Source organism: Macaca fascicularis, chromosome 3 (assembly GCF_037993035.2).
Source record: "Macaca fascicularis isolate 582-1 chromosome 3, T2T-MFA8v1.1".
Classification (NCBI taxonomy): Eukaryota; Metazoa; Chordata; class Mammalia; order Primates; family Cercopithecidae; genus Macaca; species Macaca fascicularis.
Window position 1 is genome coordinate 179,967,672 of NC_088377.1, and position 20,990 is coordinate 179,988,661.

The window sequence follows — 20,990 nt, forward strand, 5'->3', positions numbered from 1 at the left end:
CAGAGCTCCTTGCTGGAAGTAATGGTGATCTCCTTGCACACATACTTGCTCATGTACAAGTCACTGCCCAGGTAGATGTAGTACTTCTCAATGATGACCCAGGCCACCTTCTTCAGGATTTTAGTGCAAATGCGGCCCGTATTGGCGGGTACTTGGTAAAAGAGTATAATATATTTTGAAATCACAAAGTGTTGGCTGGAGTGACTCATGCCTGTAATCCCAGCACTTGGGGAGGCTGAGGCAGGAGGATAGCTTGAGCCCAGGAGTTTGAGACCAGCCACATGACAAAACTCTGTGTCTACAAAAAATACAAAAATTAGCCCAACATAGTGGCATGTGCCTAAAGTCCCAGCTACTCAGGAGGCTGAGGTGGGAGGATCACTTGAGCCCAGGAGACTGAGGCTGCAGTGAGCTGTGATTGAGCCACTACACTCCAGCCTGGGTGATAGAGTGAGACCCTGTCTTTAAAAAAAAAAAAGTGGGCCGGGCGCGGTGGCTCAAGCCTGTAATCCCAGCACTTTGGGAGGCCGAGACGGGTGGATCACGAGGTCAGGAGATCGAGACCATCCTGGCTAACACGGTGAAACCCCGTCTCTACTAAAAAATACAAAAAACTAGCCGGGCGAGGTGGCGGGCGCCTGTAGTCCCAGCTACTAGGGAGGCTGAGGCAGGAGAATGGCGTGAACCCCGGAGGCGGAGCTTGCAGTGAGCTGAGATCCAGCCACTGTACTCCAGCCTGGGCGGCAGAGCGAGACTCCGTCTCAAAAAAAAAAAAAAAAAGTTTATTTTTAAAGTATTTTTCTTTTTTATGTTACTATAAATGGGATTCTCTTAATTTTCTTTTTGCATAATTCATTGTAATGTATAGAAGCACAGTTGATTTCAATATATTGAACTTGTAACATGTAACTTCGTTGAATTTTTTTGTTCTAACAGTTTTTTGGTGAAGTCTATAGTGTTTCTATACAAAAGATTATGTCATCGGCAAACAGAAAATTTAACTTATTTCTTTCTTATTTGAATGTCTTACTCATTTATATGTTTGCCTAACCGCTCCATGTAGAACTTCTAGAATCATGTTGAATAGAAGTTGTGAGAATGGGCATCTGTGCCTTGTTCCAAATCTTAGAGGAAATATTTTTTTACCATTAGGTATGACGTTAGCTATGGACTTATCTTTTGTGGTCTATATTACATTAAGTTCCTTCTATGCCTAATTTTTGAGAGTTTTTTTGGTCATGAAAGGTATTGAATTTTGTCAAGTGCTTTTTCTGCATTTGCTGAGATGATTATGTGCTGTTTCTTTTTGTTCTGTTAATGTGGCATATCATATTGATTTGTGTATGTAGAACCATCCTTGCTTCCCAGCAATAAACCCTATTTGATCATGATGTATAATCCTTTTATTGTGCTTTTGAGTTTTGTTTGCTAATATTTAGTTGAGAATTTTTGAATCCATGTTCATCTGGATATTGGCCTGTAGTTTTCTTTTCTTGTGATGTCTTTGTCTGGCTTTAGTGTCAGGATAATTCTAGCCCCATAAAGAGAGTTTGAAAGTGTCCCCTCTTCTATTTTATGAAGGAGTTTTAGAATGATTAATACTAATTTTTCTTTAAAAGTTTGGTACAATTCACCTATGAGGCCATCTGTTTCTGTGCTGCTTGTTGAAGGGTTTGATTACTGACAATCTTCCTATTTGTTATTGGTCTGTTTAGGCTATTTCTTCTTAGTTTTGGCAGAATGTATTCACTTCTTCCAGGTCATCCAATTTGTTGGCATATAATTTGTCATTTTAGTTCCTTATGATCTTTTATTTAGCAAAATGTATATTCTGCAAAAATTGGGTGGAACAGTCTATGGATCTCATAGGTCCATTTGGTCTATATGCTATGCAAGTCTGCTGTTTGTTTGTTTCTTTTTTTTTTTTTTTTAAGACAGTTTCATTCTTGTTGCCCAGGCTGGAGTGCAATGGCACAATCTTGGCTAACTGCAGCCTCTGCCTCCCGGGTTCATGCAATTCTCCTGCCTCAGCCTCCCAAGTAGCTGGGATTATAGGCATGTGCCACCACGCCTGGCTAATTTTGTATTTTTAGTAGAGACGGAGTTTCTCCATATTGGTCAGGCTGGTCTCGAACTCCTGACCTCAGATGATCTGCCCGCCTTGGCCTCCCAAAGTGCTGGGATTATAGGCGTGAGCCACCACACCCAGCCTGTGTATTGATTTTCTGTCTAGATGATCTATCTTTGTAAGTAGGATATTTGTGTCTCCTGCTATTATTTATTCTATTTACCCTTTAGATCTATCAATTTTTGCTTTATATATTAAATGACTTGCTGTTGGGTGCATATGTATTTACAACTGCTATTTTTTTCTACTGAATTAATCCTATTATAATTATATAATGACTTGCTTTATCACTCATGACCGTGTTTTACTTAGAGTCTATTTTGTGTAATGTAAGTATAGCCACCTCTGCTCTCTTTCAGTTACCATTGTCGTGGAATACATTTTTTCATCCCTTACTTTTATCCTTTTGTGTCCTTAAATCTCAAGTAAGGATCTTGCAGACAGCATATAGTTGGATCATACTTTCTATTCTACTCAGCCACTCAATCTCTTTTCATTGGTTAATTTTTTTTTTTTTTTTTTTAGACAAGAGTTTCGCTCTTATTGCCCAGGCTGGAGTGCAATGGTGCGATCTCAGCTCACTGCAACCACCACCTCCTGGGTTCAAGTGATTCTACTGCCTCAGCCTCCCAAATAGCTGGGATTACAGGCATACACCAGCATTCCCGGAGAATTTTTTGTATTTAGCAGAGACAGGGTTTCACCATGTTGGTCAGGTTGATCTCAAACTTCTGACCTCGGGTGATCCACTTGCCTCAGCCTCACAAAGTACTGGGATTACAGAAGTGAGCCACCATGTCCAGCCCTCATTGGTTAATTTAATCTGTTTACCCTTAAGTAATTATTGGTAGGTGAGGACTTACTGTACCTATTTTGTTAATTGTTTTCTATTTTGTAGTTCTCTTGTAATGATATACTTTGATTCTTTTTATCTTTTTTTTAATCTACTACAGGGGTATGCGTGTGTATCATAAGGCTTACATAAAACTTCTTATCATTATACCAGTCTATTCTGAGCTGGTAAAAACTTAACTTCAATTGCATATAAAAACTCTACACTTTTACTTCCTCCCCCTCAAACTCTGTTATTCATGTCAGGATTTATTTCTTTTTATTTTGTGTATCCATTAACCAATTTTTGTTATTATTTTTGTCTATTAAAATATGTACTTTAATAAAGTTTTAATACTATGGCTGAAAGTGACTTATACACCACTATTACAGTATTTCCTTATTCTGTATTTGTCCATTTGTTTACTATTGTCAGTGAAATTTATCACATATGTGTTCATGTTATTCTTGTGAAGGTATTTTCATCTATAGATGGTTGTTAAATTACTGTTTCTATAGGAGTGTGAGGGCCAGAAACTCTTATTCTCCTATCTTGCTGGTATCATTCTGAAAATACAATTTAAAATATTTTTTGAAGTTTGTTTATTTATGAGACAGCGGCTCACTCTGTCACCCAGGATGAAGTTCAGTGGCATAACCACAGCTCACTGCAGTCTTGACCTCTCGAGCTCAAAAGAACCTCCTTCCTCAGACTCCCAAGTAGCCAGGACTACAGGCATGTACCACCAAACTTAGCTAATTTTTTTTTTTAATTTTTAATACAGACAAGGTCTTGCTATGTTCTCCCTGCTGGTCTCAAACTCCTGGACTCAAGCAACCCTCTCCCCTTGGCCTCCCAAAGTGCTGAGATTACACATGTGATCCACTGATAATATATTTTAAATTCTAATTTTGGGAATCAACATATTCATGTTCTGGCCAGGCGTGGTGGCTCACACCTGTAATCCCAACACTTTGGGAGGCTGAGACGGGCAGATCACCTGAGGTTGGGAGTTTGAGACCAGCCTGCCCAACATGGAGAAACCCCGTCTCTACCAAAAATGCAAAATTAGACAGGCCTAGTGGTGGATCAGCTACTCAGGATTCTGAGGCAGGAGAATTATTTGAACTTGGGAGGCAGAGTTTGGGTGAGCCGAGATCGCACCATTGCACTCCAGCCTGGGCAACAAGAGTGAAACTCTGTCTCATAAAAGAAAAAAAAAAGAAAAATACATCTTCTGTTTCAGTTTGCTGTCATTCAAATAGTTGATAATCTGATCATCTTTTTATTTATACAATGATCTATTTTAAAAATGTAATCCCAATTACAAGGCCTGGGGAAGGACCTCTCTTCATCCGAATAAAACTCTAAATTGATATCCACTAAATAATAAATTCTTGGTATTGTTGATCAACCAATTTCAATTCTGCCTAAATGTATTAGCATTCAAATAGTACTTACTCTAAGTCATCCACAAGGAAAAGTGGAATGCCTTGTTGTAATCAAGGTGAAGTCCATAAATAAACTCTTCATTTCTCTACAACCATATCAGTAAGTTGGTTAATGTAAAGTATTTGATTAGGTTGATATATTTTTAAGCATTTTATGTTTGGTCCAAATGACCACTTTTTTTGTTTGATAACTTCTTTTAATACGTGCTTGGAAAATCTCATTGGGGTTGATTGAAATATGCTGCTTAGTAATATACAATGCACAGAATCCATCCTCTTTCTTACGAACATTTAAACATTCTCTCATCTTAGATATTCTTTTCCATTTCATTTACAAGTTTTCTAAGAGCTCAAAATATAATTTGTCTGAGTTGGGTCTTAAAACTCATTTTAGTTTATTAAGATTTTCTCTTACAATCTCTTTACCCACCTTCATTTTCACATTTCTCTTACAAGTTATTCTGCCTTTTAAAATCAATAGATATTCTTTGCAGAAAACAGAAATTGAATTCACATTTCTTCCTGTCTACCCACTTTGTCATTAATCTCTCGTCATCAACCAACAAAACCAAAAAAGAGATTGATTTCTACCTTCAGAGTGAAAAATTTCTTTATCTTAGCATTTATCAACGCTTCAGAAATATTTAGGCTTTAAACTTTCTACGGAGAAATGATTTGATTTCTCAGGCACCATACAGTAGCCATGTACTACTGGTCTTCGTCGTTGAATTAGTAACAGATCTGAGACAAATTATAATAGACTAAAAGTGAAAAGAGATATGAAGGTTGAAACCAGGTTCTGCCAATGAGAGAGACTGACAGGAGACTGGAGGACAGAAACTGGGAGGGAGGGAGAAGCTAGGGTATTTCCCCTGTGTTCCCTCTGCCTTCTACAGTGACTCTAGTGTATTCACTTCCTCTGTGTCTCCAAAATGGCTGCTATGGCTTCAGTTTCTGCAGGATGACCCCAGTGCCTAGTGTAAAATAAAAATTAAACACTGGTCACTTGTAAAAATGGTAATACAGCCCAAGCATGGAGGCTCATGCCTGTAATTACAGCACTTTGGGAGGCTGAGGCAGGAGGATCCCTTGAGCCCAAGAGTTCAAGACCAGCCCTAATAACATAGCAAGACTTTGTCTCTACAAAAATAAAAAAAAAAATTAGCCAGGCATGGTAGCAGGTCTGTTGTCTCAGCTACTTGGGAAGCTGAGATGGGGGGATCAATTGAGCCTGGGAGGTTGAGGCTGCAGTGGGTCGTGACCGCACCACTGCGTTCCAGCCTGGGCAACAGAGCAAGACCCTGTCTCAAAAAATAAATAAATTAATTAAATAAGTAAATAAATATTTGTAAATAGTCAAGATAGATTTTATTCAAGCTACTGCAGTAGGGAAGAGATCTCAGTAAAGAGCAGAACTCAACTCTGAATACAGCAAAGACAGCTGGGAATTTCTAGCCTACTAGATGAGTAAAGAGGTCACTAAATGGAAAATTACTAAGAGGAACTCAATTGGCCATCAAGAGTAGGGGATTTCTGTTAAACCAGTTTAACAGGATTTTTGCTAAAAGCAGACCAAACATTTAGATATGGAAATTGAGGGATGAGGAATTTGATCAGATATCAAAGAGGAAAGGATTCTTGCTAAACGGCTTTAACAAGATTCTTGAAAAACCGGGCTCAGTAAGCCAAGGACATGGAAAGTCAAGCTTGAGGCCTAGTTAAAAGGAGAGTTCCAGTAATATTGCCCGTGTTTCTCCAGCACTGGAGTTGTTTATGCTGTTGGTAATTGCTTTATGCTCTTCATAATTACTGATTGCCTCACCAGCCTTTGGTTTCTCAACTCTTCCATCATTTATGTAGTCAATTGCCTGCATTGAATTCCTTCTATGTTTTTGCTACTCTTATACTTGTTTATGAAGTATAAAATACATACCAAAGAATACAAAATCTTAAGTCTGCTGGCCTGGCGCAGTGGCTCACACCTGTAATCCCAGCACTTTGGGAGGCCAAGGCGGGCTGATCACCAGGTCAGAAGTTCGAGACCAGCCTGGCCAACATGGCGAAACCCCGTCTCTACTAAAAATACAAAAATTAGCCCGGCATAGTGGTGGGCACCTGTAGTCCCAGCTACTTGGGAGGCTGAGGCAGGAGAATCACTTGAACCCAGGAGGCAAAGGTTGCAGAGAGCCAAGATCGTGCCACTGCATTCCAGCCTGGGCAACAGAATAAAACTCCATCTCAAAATAAATACATAAAATCTTAAGTCTACAGCTTAATAAGTTTTCACAAAGTGAAAACATGTCCATTTTATTACCACTCAGATCGAGAACCACACCATTCAGTCAGAAGTTCGGAAGCCAGCTGGGTGTAGTAGCACATGCCTATAATCCCAGCTACTTCAGAGGCTGAGGTAAAAGAATCACTGGAGCCCAGGAATTCAAGGCTGCACTGTGTGTTGATCATGCCTATGAATAGCGACAGTACCACAGCCTGGGCAACATATTGAGATTAATGTCACAGAAACTCCTGGCTTGTCTCTTCCAGTCCCAACTCTGCTAAGGCTATCCTTCTAAGGCCATAAATTACTTCACCTATGTTTATATTTTAGAAAAATACAATAAATACTTTTTAATGTCTGACTTCCTTGGCCCAACATTATATCTGTAAGGTTTACAATTATTGTATATTTTTGTAATTTCTTCATTCTAATTGCTGTATATAGTACACCATTACATGAACCCACCATTTATACATTCTATGAATCATGAATATTTAAATAGTTTCCAGGCTGAGGTTTGAACAGTGCTGCTATAAACATTCTTGTACATTTCATTTGCTGAACATAGTATGCCCTTCTCTGGGTGTACATATCTGGAAGTGCAACTGTGTAGATTTGCTTATGTGCAAGTTAGTATATACTGCCAGTTTTAACAAAAGGCTTTACTAAGTTACACTCCCGTCATCAGTGATAAGAATTACAATTGCAGCCAGGTGCGGCCTCTTATGCTTATAATCCTAGCACTTCAGGAGGCCTAGGTGGATCGATCACTTGAGCCTAGGAGTTTGAGACCAGCTTGGGCAACACAGCAAGACCCCGTCTCTATGAAAAATAAAAAAAAATAGCCAGGTGTGGTGGCACACACCTGTGATCCCAGCCACTCAGGAGGCTGAGGTGAGAGGATCGCTTAAGCCTAAGAGGTTGAAGCTGCAGTGAGCCGTGATCCACCACACTCCAGCCTGGGCAACAGAATGAAACCCTGTTTCAAATATATATATATACATGTCCGGGCACAGTGGCTCACGCCTGTAATCCCAACACTTTCAGAGGCAGAGGCGGGTGGATCACCTGAGGTCAGGAGTTCAAGACAGGCCTGGCCAACATGGTGAAAACCCATCTCTATTAAAAATACAAAAATTACCAGGTATGGTGGCATGCGCCTGTAGGCCCAGCTACTTGGGAGGCTGAGGCAGGAGAATTGCTCAAACCCGGGGGCCGAAGGTTGCAATGAGCCAAGATGGCACCACTGCACTCCAGCCTGGGCGACAGAGTGATACTCCGTCTCAAAAACATGTATGTATATAAACAAAAGATACGAATGAAGAGATGCATAGGGCAAGGTACAGGGGAAGGCCTCAGAACTTCCTTGCCCTACCCAGGAGTACCACCCTCCAGGGTTCAGAAGCTCCCTGAACCCTGCCTTTTGGGGTTTTTATGAAGGCTTCATTATGTAGGCATGACTGATTAAAGCATTGGCCATTGGGTAATCAACTTAATTTCTGCTCCCTTCCCTCCCCAGAGTAGGGGAATGGGGCTGAAAGTTCCAACCCTCTAATCCTGCCTTAGTATTTTTGATAACCAGCCCTCATCCTGAAGCTGCCCAGGAATTGCCAGGATTAGTCAACTCATTAGCATACAAAAAGACACTTATCACAGATTCCAAGGATTTTAGGAGTTGTAGGCTAGGAGATGGGTATGTAGACCAAATATATATTTCACAATCTCACAGTCCACCCCCAGTATTCAAACACAGATCCCTTGCAGCACAAGGATATACAACCCAAAAGACACTGGCACATTCTTAGAATCCCATTCAGTCATTGATAGTCCAGCCAGATGCAGTGGCTCATGCCTCTAATCCCAGCACTTTGGGACACCAATGTGGGAGGATCACTTGAGACCAGGAGTTCGAGACCAGCCTGGGCAACATAACAAGACCTCACATTTACTAAAAATTTAAAAATTAGCCAGGTGTAGTCCAGGCGCAGTGGCTCACACCTGTAATCCCAGCACTTTGGAAGGCCAAGGTGGGTGGATCACAAGGTCAGGAGATCAAGACCATCCTGGCTAACATGGTGAAACCCAGTCTCTAGTAAAAATACAAAAAAGTAGCTGGCATTGTGGTGGGTGCCTGTAGTGCCAGCTACTCAGGAGGCTGAGGCAGGAAAATGGCGTGAACCCGGGAGGCGGAGCTTGCAGAGATCCTGCCACTGCACTCCAGCCTGAGCGATAGCACAAGACTCTGTCTAAAAAAAAAAAAAAAGGGTATGTCAGGATGGCTGGGTGTGGTGGCTCACGCCTGTAATCCAGCGCTTTGGGAGGCTGAGGCGGGTAGATCACCTGAGGTCAGGAGTTCGAGACCAGCCTGGCCAACATGATGAAATCCCATCTCTACTAAAAGTACAAAATTAGCCGGGCATGGTGGCAGGCGCCTGTAATCGAGCTACTCAGGAGGCTGAGGCAGGAGGGCAGGAGAATTGCTTGTTGCACTCCAACATGGGCAACAAGAGCAAAACTCTGTCTCAAAAAAAAAAAAAAAAAATGTCAGGAGAGTAGTCAAGCGTGGCCTAATGACGGGGATAAGTTCTTGGAAACATGTCCCCAGGTGATTATGTGGCTATGGCTGTGCAAACATCATAGAGTGCTCGTATACAAACCTAGAGGGTAGAGCCTACTATTCGAAACCTTAGTTGTGTGGTACAGCCTGTTGCTCCTAGGCTCCAAACCTGTACAGCAGGTTACTCTACTGAATACTGTGGCATTTGTAACACAGTGGCAAGTATTTGTGTATCTAAACATAGAGAAAGTACAGTAAAAATATGGTAGTACAGAGTGGCCAAAATATATATAGTAGTATAATCTCATGGAATTGAGATTATACTGTTGTATATGCGGTCGTTACAGTGCATGACTTTATTTACAAAAAGCTATCCTGTGCGTGTGCCAAGGCTGGCCATGGCCACATTGCTGACACATGACACCCGGGTTTACTCAGACATGAGCTAAAATCTCCACTATAGAATGAGTGATGGAACAAGTAAATTCTGGGTTTTCTGCAACAGCTGGTGCAGCTTGGCCTACATACACCTCTTGCCAAGAGCTCACTCATGCCTAGGGGAAGAGCTTGGGATCCAGGCAGTTGACTGTGTGGGGCAGAAAGAGGCAGTGGAGAGTTTGCAGCAGGAGTGGGCCCCTGTCCTTCCTCTCTCCAAAAGTTGGATCTGTCAGGCTGTGTGTGGTCACTCCCTTGCTAGGGAAGATGGCATAGTTCTCTGCAGGGCTTGGCAGAGTAACAATGGCTAATTCCCAGGCATTAGTTAGCATCGGATACACGTGCTTAATAGTTCTCTCTCTGTCACTTATAAGTTCACCTGCTTATAAGTTTTCTCTCTGTTGCTCTATTACTTAATCTTTTAAAGTGTTTATCTATAAAACTGGGATTAGATAAAAATTTCTTGGCACAGAGCTTGTTGTATTTTAAACTGCTATTGCATTTCAGTTCTCATTCTTGCTATTTTTCTAATTGGTAGATGATAATTACTTAAAATATGTTTGTGGATTGAAGAATTAAAACTTGTTAATAGATATTATCAAGCAATATCAAGCAAAGTAGAAATATATATCAATTTAAAAGTGGGAGTTTTGTTTTTTGTTTTTTGTTTTTTTTTTTTTGATACGGAGTCTTGCTCTGTTACCCAGGCTGGAGTACAGTGGTGTGATCTCAGGTCACTCCAACCTCCGCCTCCTGGGTTCAAGTGATTCTTGTGCTTCAGCCTCCCTGAGTAGCTGGGATTACAGGCACATGTCACCACACCTGGCTAATTTTTATATTTTTAATACAGATGGTGTTTTGCCATGTTGGCCAGGCTGGTCTCGAACTCCTGACCTCAAGTGATGTGCCCGCTTAAGCCTCCCAAAGTGCTGGGATTACAGGCGTGAGCCACCGCGCATGGTCAAAAGGGGGAGATCTTTGATGAAACATGAGAGGAGATTCAATCTACCACTTGGTAACGAACTAATTGATTATTTTATAACAATGACAAAAATTTAAAAGAAAATTCAGTATGCCATTAATGGCAAAAATAGTTCATGAAGGATTTGAAATTGATTAGGAATAAATGTGAATGTTTTATATTTACTTTTATTTGATTGAAACACCCCTTAAACTAATATTACTGTGTTTGTAAAATCTGTAACAATGAATGCCTCTGCTATGATTACCAAGAGGAAAATTTAGAATGAGAGGGTTTTGTAAAGGAATTTAAAACACTGATTAATTTTATGAAGAAAAAGGTATTTTGTTAATCTTGTGTTGATATATTCAAATAATACTTCCCTAGAAAGGACAGTTAATGATGGATCTCCTTGTATTTATTTTGCAGCTTCACTGAGGTATGGTTGACAAGTAAAATTGTATAAATTTAAGGTATACAATGTGATGATTTGATATATGTGTACAATGCAAAATAATTAGCATAATCAGGTTAGTTAGCACATCCGTCACCTGACAGCTGTGTGTGTGGTAAAAACGTTTAAGATCTACTCTTAGGAAAGTTCAAGTATGTGATGAAGTATCGTTAACTATAGTCAGCATGCGCTACGTTAGAGCCCCATAACTTACAACTGAAACTTTGTACCCATTAACCAACATCTCTCCTTTTTTGCTTTCCCACAACCCCAACTACCATTCTTCTCTGTTTCTGTGAGTTTGAGATTCTTAGATTCCATATTTAAGTGAGATCACACAGTATTTGTCTTTTTCTGTCTCATTTATTTCATTTAGCATAATGCCCTTAAAGCTCATCCAGGTTCTCACAAATGACAGGATTTTCTTTCTTTCTCTCTCTCTCTCTATTATTTTTTTTCAGACGGAAAGTCACTTTGTTGCCCAGGCTGGGGTGCAATGGCATGATCTTGGCTCACTACAATGTCTGCCCCCAGGTTGGAGCGATTCTCCTGCCTCAGCCTCTTGAGTAGCTGGGACTACAGGCACACGCCACCACGCCCGGCTAATTTTTGTATTTTTAGTAGAGATGGGGTTTCACCATATCGGCCAGGCTGGTCTTGAACTCTTGACCTTGTGATCTGCCTGCCTCAGCCTCCCAAAGTGCTGGGATTACAGGCATGAGTCACCGCGCCTGGCCCGATTTTCTTCTTTATTATGGCTGAATAAAAGTGTGTGTGTGTGTGTGTGTGTGTATCTGTTCATCTATTGATAGACATTTACGTTGTTTCCATTTCTTGGCTATTGTAAATGATGCCACAACAAACAGGAGTTCAGATCTTCCCTTTGAGACACTGATTTTATATCCTTCAAATATATACCCAGAAGTGGGATTGCTAGCTCACATGATAGCTCTACTTTTATTTTTTTGAGGCATCTCCATTTTCTATAATAGCTGTACCAATTTACATTTTCACTAACAATGTGCAAGGGTTCCCCTTTATCCACATCCTAAAGAATACTTGTTATCTCTAGTTGTGTTTTGTTTTGTTTTTTTGATAAGCACCATCTTAACAACTGTGAAGTGCTATCTTATTGTGGTTTTGGTTGCATTTCCTGTTGGCTCGTAATGTTGAGCACCTTTTCATGTACCTGTTGGCCATTTGTATGTCTTTTTTGGGAAAATGTCTTTTCTTTGCCCAGTGGATTATTCGTGGGTTTTTTTGCTATTGAATTGTATGAGTTCCTTATATATTTTGGATATTCACTCCTTGTCATACATATGGTTTGCAAATATTTTCTCACATTCCATAGGCTGCCTTTTCATTATGCTGATTTTTTCTTTTGCTGTACAGTAGGTTTTCAGTTTGATATGTTTATTTTTGCTTTAGATGCCTGTGCTTTTGGTGTCATATAAAAAAATTGTTCCAGCTGGGCTTGGTGGCTCACACCTGTAATCTCAGCACCTGGGGAGACTGAGGCAGATGGATTATGAGGTCAGGAGTTCAAGACCAGCCTGGCCAACATGGTGAAACCCCATCTCTACTAAAAATACAAAAATTAGCCGGGACTGGTGGCGGGTGCCTGTAATCCCAGCTACTTGGGAGGCTGAGGCAGAGAATTGCTTGAACCTGGGAGGTGGAGGTTGCAGTGAGCCGAGATTGTGCCACTGCACTCCAGCCTGGGCAACACAGCAAGACTCCGTCTCAAAAAAAAAAAAAAAAAAATTTTCCAAGACCAATGTCAAGGAATTTTTCTCCTATGTTTTCTTCTAGAAATTGTATGTCTTTCAGGCTGATATTTAAGTTTTTCATCAATTTTGAGTGGATTTTTGTGAGTGATGTATGATAGGGGTCCAATTTCATGCTTTTGAATGTAGGTATTCAGTTTTCCCACCACCATGTTTTGAAGAGGCTGTCCTTTCCCCATGGTGCATTACTGGCACCCTTGTCAAATATTAGCTGAAAGTTCTTCTCTGGTCAGGCGCAGTGGCTCACGCCTGTAATCCCAGGCAGGTGGATCACTTGAGGTCAGGAGTTTGAGACCAGCCTAGCCAATATGGTGAGACCCCATCTCTACTAAAAATATAATGTTGTCTTATTGATAGAACATAGAAATAATTTAGAATAGAATAACAAATACAACAGATTAGTTGAATCCAAACAACTAATTAGCAACCTTAGTGGAAGCTGCAGACAAACCTGAGCTTTTGTTTGTTTGTTTTTAAAACAAAGTTACACTCTGTTGTTTAGGCTGGAGTGCAGTGGCACCATCTCAGCTCACTGCAACCTCTGCCTCCCAGGTTCAAGCGATCCTCCTGCCTCAGCCTCCCAAGTAACTGGGACTACAATCATGCGCCACCATGTCCGGCTAGTTTTTGTATTTTTAGTAGAGATGATGTTTCACCATGTTGGCCAGGCTGGTCTTGAACTCGTGGCCTCAAGTGATGCGCCTGCCTCGGCTTCCCAAAGTGCTGGGATTACAGGAGTGAGCCATCGCGCCCAGCCTGAGCTGGTCTTTAAGTAATATAAGTGAAGCTGGATCCTGGTGAGACAGCCAGATGAGAAGGGCTCCCTGGCAGAGCCTTCAACTGACCTGTGCACTGGGAGGAGCGTGCACTGAGAGGAATATGCACTGGGGTGGAGTCACAGAAGTTTGCGACATGTTTGCAGTGGGGAGGAGCCCTGGACCCTCCTGGGTGGAAGCTGGAATTCAATCTGTGAGGTGACAAGCCTACACTAGCAGGAACTCTGGCCTTTCGGAGAGTCCCTGTTCCCAACCCCTCCCCTGCCTTTGTTTGTTTGTTTGTTTGTTTGTTAACTTTAAGTTCCGGGATACAAGTGCAGAACGTGTAGGTTTGTTACACAGGCATACGTGTGCCATGGTGGTTTGCTGCACCTATCAACCTATCAGCTAGGTTTTGGTATTTGTTCTAATTCTCTTCCTCCCCTTGACCCCCACCCCCCCACCCCCGACAGGCCCGTGTGTGTTCTTCTCCTCTCTGCATCCATATGTTCTCATTGTTCAACTCCCACTTATGAGTAAGAACAGGCGGTGTTTGATTTTATGTTCCTGTGTTAATTTGCTGAGAATGATGGCTTGCAGCTTCATCCATATCCCTGCAAAGGACATGATCTCATTCCTTTTTATGGCTGCACAGTATTCCATAGTGTATATGTACCACATTTTCTTTATCCAGTCTATCATTGATGGGCATTTGGGTTGGTTCCATGTCTTTGCTATTGTGAACAGTGCTGCAATAAACGTATGTATGCATGTGTCTTTATATAGTAGAATGATTTATATTCCTTTGGATATATATCAGTAATGGGATTGCTGAGTCAAATGTATTTCTGGTTCCTTCAGGAATCACCACACTGTCTTCCATAATGGTTGAACTAATTTGTATTCCCAACAACAGTATAAAAGTGTTCCTGTTTCTCCACAGCCTTGCCAGCATCTGTTGTTTCTTGACTTTTTAATAATCGCCATTTTGACTGGGGTGAGGTGGTATCTAATTGTGGTTTTGATTTGCATTTCTCTAATGACTAGTGATGTTGAGCTTTGTTTCATGTTTGTTGGCTGCATAAATATCTTCTTTTTGAAAAGTGTCTGTTCATATCCTTTGCCCACTTTTTGATGGGGTTGTTTGTTTCTTGTAAATTTGTTTAAGTTTCTTGTAGATTCTGGATATTAGACCTTTGTCAGATGGGTAGATTGCAAAAATTTTCTCCCATTATGTGGGTTGCCTGTTCACTCTGATGATAGTTTCTTTTGCTGTACAGAAGCTCGTTAGTTTAATTAGATCCCATTTGTCAATTTTGGCTTTTGTTGCAGTTGCTTTTGTCATTTTCATCATGAAGTCTTTGTCTATGCCTATGTCCTGAATGGTATTACCTAGGTTTTCTTCTAGGGTTTTTATGGTTTTGGGTTTTACATTTAACTTTTTTTTTTTTTTGAGATGGAGTCTCACTCTGTTGCCCAGGCTGGAGTGTAGTGGCGTGATCTCGGCTCACTGCAAGCTCCACCTCCTGGGTCCACAGCATTCTCCTGCCTCAGCCTCCCGAGTAGCTGGGACTACAGGCGCCCACCACTATGCCCAGCTAATTTTTTTTTTTTTTTTTTTTTTTTTTTAGTAGAGACGGGGTTTCACCGTGTTATCCAGGATGGTCTCGATCTCCTGGCCTCATGATCAGCCTGCCTTGGCCTCCCAAAGTGCTGGGATTACAGGCATGAGCCACCATGCCCAGCCTACATTTAACTCTTTAATCCATCTTGAGCTAATCTTTGCATAAGGTGTAAGGAAGGGGTCCAGTTTCAGTTTTCTGCATATGGCTAGCCAGTTTTCCCAGCACCATTTATTAAATAGAGAATCCTTTCCCCATTGCTTGTTTTTGTCAGGTTTGTTGAAGATCAGATGGTTGTAGATGTGTGGTATTATTTCTGAGGTCTCTGTTTTGTTCATTGGTCTATATGTCTGTTTTGGTACCAGTACCATGCTGTTTTGGTTACTGTAGCCTTGTAGTAGTATAGTTTGAAGTCAGATAGCATGATGTCTCCAGCTTTGTTCTTTTTGCTTAGGACTGTCTTAGCTATATGGGCTCTTTTTTTGGTTCCATATGAAATTTAAAGTAGTTTTTTTGAATTCTGTGAAGAATGTCAATGGTAGTTTAATAAGAATAGCATTGAATATCTAAATTACTTTGGGCAGTATGGCCATTTTCAAGGTATTGATTCTTCTTATCCACAAGGCTGGAATGTTTTTCCGTTTGTGTCCTCTCTTATTTCCTTGAGCAGTGGTTTGTAGTTCTCCTTGGAGAGGTCCTTCACGTCCCTTGTTATCTGTATTCCCTAGGTATTTTATTCTCTTTGTAGCAACTGTGAATGGGAGTTCATTGATGATTTGGCTCTCTGCTTGTCTACTATTACTGTATAGGAATGCTTGTGATTTTTGCACATTGCTTTTGTATCCTGAGACTTTGCTGAAGTTGCTTATCAGCTTAAGGAGTTTTTGAGATGAGACAGTGGGGTTTTCTAAATATAGAACTATGTCATCTGCAAAAAGAGGCAATTTGACTTCCTCTCTTCCTACCTGAATGCGCTTTATTTCTTTCTCTTGTCTGATTGTCCTGGGCAGAACTTCCAAAACTATGTTGAATAGGAGTAGTGAGAGAGGGTTTTTTCCCAATAAATCCCATTATTCTCACCCTTAAAATCATCTGCGAGCCTAATTTTTCATGGCCATGTGATAAGGACCTGGCTCTTACCTGAACTAAGGAAAAAGTTCCACAACACTGGACTGTGACATTACCCCATCTAAATGACATGCATTTAAGACTACTAACTCAGAGGCAATAGAAAAAGACTCAATACTGCATTCTATATTGTGCAAAAATTTGCCCTGGTGTTTGCAGCTCTACGTCTCATGTTCAATTAAATCTATGATTGATATACATTTTTAGCCAACCAAGAAGGTAACACCAAATGTGTCTTATTAGTGTGTGCTGACTTAATACCATGAAGACTTAGAATTAAATACAGAGAGAAACAAGTAAGTCAAGCCAATACAATTAATATTTTGGCATCAAATTTAGAAATAACCTGTGCATGTGTATTTGGCATTTTAGAAGGTAATTGGACATATCAGCTGTCCATGTTAAATAACAAGGTTCAGAAAATATGATTAATTGTAGAGTTTATTCAAGCACAAAACTTGTGGGATAGCCACCCTGGAAGTACAGATTTCATGGAAGTATGTGTTCGGAAGCGTAGATGTCTGGGGTTGTTTATATAGACAAGGGAAGTTTAACGGAATTTCAACATCTTTCTATGTAAGGCTTAATGCATAGTTACAATGATCTCATTGGTTGAGATGGTATTTTTCTTTCAGGAAAAGTATATTTAACGTTCCATACTGAAGATGTAATAGTCATGGGGTCTTTTGCGCCATCTGGTCTGAGTTAACAAAACTCAGAACAAAAAAAGAAGGAGGTTAATCTGTAACAAAGGTCAGTGATTAGGACACTAGGTCTGGTCTCTTGTCTTTCCTAGTCATTTACAGAACAAGAACAATGAGAAACAGAGTTAATATATAATCTGAGAAACAGAAGTTGCAACTACATGCTGCCCAACTCAGATCATAGTCCTATCTCTTTCAAGACTTAAAGCGTTTTGAGTTCCAACAACTTTTGTGCTTTATTTCCATATAGCCTTGGGATTATAGTTTAAAATGTGTAACTGAGGCCAGACAGGGTGGCTCATGCCTGTAATCCTAGCACTTTGGGAGGCTGAGGTGGGAGGAATCCTTAAGCCCAGGAGTTCAAGACCAGCTTGGGAAACATAGTGAAACCAGGAGTTTTGAGACCTGCCTATCTCTACGTTTTTTTAACTGTAATTGAGTAACTTCTGCTTATTATATTTAATGTAATTTAAGATTCACATTCCACACATGTAAAAATTTAACACATTAGATTTATAAATTATAGAAGTGCCTGGGAAAGCTTGTTTTTATTAGACAATTGAAATAATTAAAAAAGAAATTATAGTATATTGACTTTATGATGATAGTTAAGATTATTACAAAATTAATTGCATAAAAAATCCTTAAGTAATTGTTAAATTTTTGCATTTATAAATAGCATAAGATTTACAAATTTATGTCTAAGAAAGAACAAAGTTTTTGAATTTTTAACCTTGCTAAAATAAATACTGAATTGTAAAATAAAAATGACCCCTGAAATAATCTTTTTTTGCATAAAAGTTACCTTCAAGGGCACCAAAAGCTTACAATTGACTTTTTTTTGAAGATATTATCTTATCTTCCTATAGAACTTCATGTCAGTTTATCTAACATGTTGTCAGAAACATGAAGATTAAGATCCTGTTATTTTATTCCTTTATCTGGAAGCCTGACCTTTAGTTTCCATCAAAAATTTCAATTTCTGGCTGGGTGCAGTGGCTCATACCTGTGATTGCAGCACTTTGGGAGGCCGAGGTGGGCAGATCACTTGAGATCAGGAGTTTGAGACCAGCCTGGCCAACATGGTGATACCCCGTCTCTACTAAAACATACAGAAATTAGCCGGGTGTGGTGGAGCAGGCTTGTAGTTCTAGCTACTGGGGAGGCTGAGGCAGGAGAATTGCTTGAACCCAGAAAGCAGAGATTGTAGTGAGCCTAGATCGTGCCACTGCACTCTAACCTGGGTGACAGAGTGAGACTCGGTCTCAAAGAAAAATAATTTCAATTTCTGGGAGCTTCCAGATAGCTGCACACCTAGAGGTTTTTGGAGGGTGGTGCACCTGGGGATGGCATGGAAGCTTGCAACCTCTTCTCTTCTACTCTGCTCTGTGCACTTCTTCATCTGTTTCTGTGTCAATATCCTTTATAATAAACTTGCAAATGTAGATAAATATTTCCTTGAGTTCTGTGAGCCACTCTAGAAAATTAATGGAACCCCAGGAGGGGAGCATGGGAATCCCAATTTATAGCCAGTGAGTGAGAAGCACAGGCCACTATCTGTGCTTGCAACTGGCATTGGAAGCAGGACCCATTAATGACCATTAGAAAGAGCTAATGGTTCCAGGTTTAGAAGGTGACTAGAATTGACAGCACACATGCCTGTGGGCTCCCTTGAGGTGGACATCTGAGTTCATGAAATGAGTAGATATGTTTTATAATAATAATAATGATAATAAAAACAGAACAGAAGATATTGCATGGATTTGGATAACTAAAAATCATTCCTTCAGACCAAAGAACATACTGTACATAATGCCCAAGAATGGGTAGAGATATCCTCCTCAGAGTAGTGGTTTGATAGAGAAGTGAAATAGGCAATTAACGCATTGGTTGTCAACACACACCTGATCCTATTGGAGGGTGGAGGGTGGGAAGAGGAAGAGGATCAAGCAAAATAACTAATGGGCACTAGGCTTAATACCTGGGTTTTGAAATAATCTATACAACAAACCCCTATGACACAAGTTTACCTATATAACAAACCTGTACATGTACCCCTGAGCTTAAAAGTTAAATTAAAAAAAAAAAAAAAAAAAGAGTCTGGACACCATGGCTCACCCCTGTAATCTCAGCATTTGAGGAGGCTGAGATGGGCAGATTGCTTGAGCCCAGGAGTCTAAGACCAGCCTGGACAACATGGCAAAACCTCATCTCTACAAAAAAAAATACAAAAAATTAGCTAGGTATGGTGGTGTGTACCTGTAGTCCTAGTTACTTAGGAGGCTGAGATAGGAGGATAGCTTGAGTCCAAGAGGCAGAGGTTGCAGTGTGATTGTACCACTGTACTCCAACGTGGATGACAGAGTGAGACTCCAGCTAAAAAAAAAAAAAGGAAGAGAGATATGAACACATTAGCACACTCAGCACCCCCGCTACATGATGCCCTGCAGCACCTCAGAACTCTGTAGAGAATCTCCACCAGCAAGAAGGGCCTGACCAGATGCAGCTCCTAGACCTTGGACTTCTCAGCCTCCCAAACTGTAAGAAATAAATTCCTTTTCCTTATTAAAACAACAATAACAAACATTGGTTGTCTCCCTGGTGGTCTAGTGGTTAGAAAAAAAAAAAAGAAAAGAAAACATTGGTTCTCTAAAACAAGGGTGAGGAGTGATAGAAGCCAGGAGTGATAGAAGAAGAAGAGGGATGGCGTGTGCACCTTCACGAGTCTGTGCTCACATGCACGATGGGTGGGACTAAAGCTGTGTCCCCACTAGATTTTCCTGTTTTTTTTTTTTTTTTTTTTTGAGACGGAGTCATGCTCTGTCGCCCAGGCTGGAGTGCAGTGGCCGGATCTCAGCTCACTGCAAGCTCCGCCTCCCGGGTTCACGCCATTCTCCTGCCTCAGCCTCCCAAGTAGCTGGGACCACAGGCGCCCGCTACTTCGCCCGGCTAGTTTTTTGTATTTTTTAGTAGAGACGGGGTTTCACCGTGTTAGCCAGGATGGTCTCGATCTCCTGACCTTGTGATCCGCCCGCCTCGGCCTCCCAAAGTGCTGGGACTACAGGATTTTCCTGTTTTTTGTTTGTTTTGTGTGTGTGTGTCTGTGCGCGCGCGTGTGTGTGGATCTGGGGAAGGGGATCAGTAGGATGCTGGTATGACTATGCAATTCTTGCCAAGGGAGGAGTACGTTGATATAACAACTGTCATTTTCTTTTCCTTCTCCATATCACTTCAGTTTTATTTTCTTTTTGTACCTGACACAGTGGGCCTAGGACCAGGGTTGCAACTACAACCTTTTCAGACAGGGTCTCGCTCTGTCACCCAGGCTTGAGTGCAGTATTGCAATCTTGGCTCACTGTAGCCTCCATCTCCCAGGCTTAAGTGATCCTCCCACCTCAGCCTCCTGAGTAACTTCACCACCATACCCGTCTAATTTTTGTGTTTTCTTGTAGAGATGGGGTTTTGCCATGATGCCCAAGCTGATCTTCAAATCCTGGACTCAAGCAATGCACCCACCTCAGCCTCCGAAAATTCTAGGATTGCAGGTGTGAGCCACCACACCCAGCCAGGTATAAGTTCTAAGCAAGAAACTGTAACTATGTTTTAAGATTTTATGTCATAATTCCTAAGGGCCTAATGGGAGTAGGTTGTGCCCTCTCTGCCATGCTCCCCCTCCCCTAGCAAAATTTGAGTTTAACAGTTGTCAACCTGAGGTAATCAAAAGGGTCAGAATCCTGTTTGAAAGATTTATTCAAGTGAAAAGCTGGGAATAACAATTCCAGAACACACACTCCAGAGAAGTGGGGTCAGTGCTCTGAAGTTAAAAGCTAAGCTCTTGTTTTTATAAGAATACAAAGAAATTTAACAGAATTACAACATTTTCTATACAAGGCTGGTT

The 20,990-nt window shown here is 40.9% G+C and overlaps 1 long non-coding RNA gene across 16 annotated transcripts in view; it reads left to right on the forward strand.

The window, feature by feature from the left end:
* LOC107129297 (uncharacterized) overlaps positions 1–20,990 on the forward strand; it is a 69,011-nt gene that overhangs the window by 19,673 nt on the left and 28,348 nt on the right. For all 16 annotated transcript variants that reach the window (XR_001489725.4, XR_010585867.2, XR_010585866.2 and 13 more), the window contains exon 2: positions 20,545–20,661. This is a non-coding gene — a long non-coding RNA (uncharacterized lncRNA). The remainder of the gene's footprint in view (positions 1–20,544; positions 20,662–20,990) is intronic.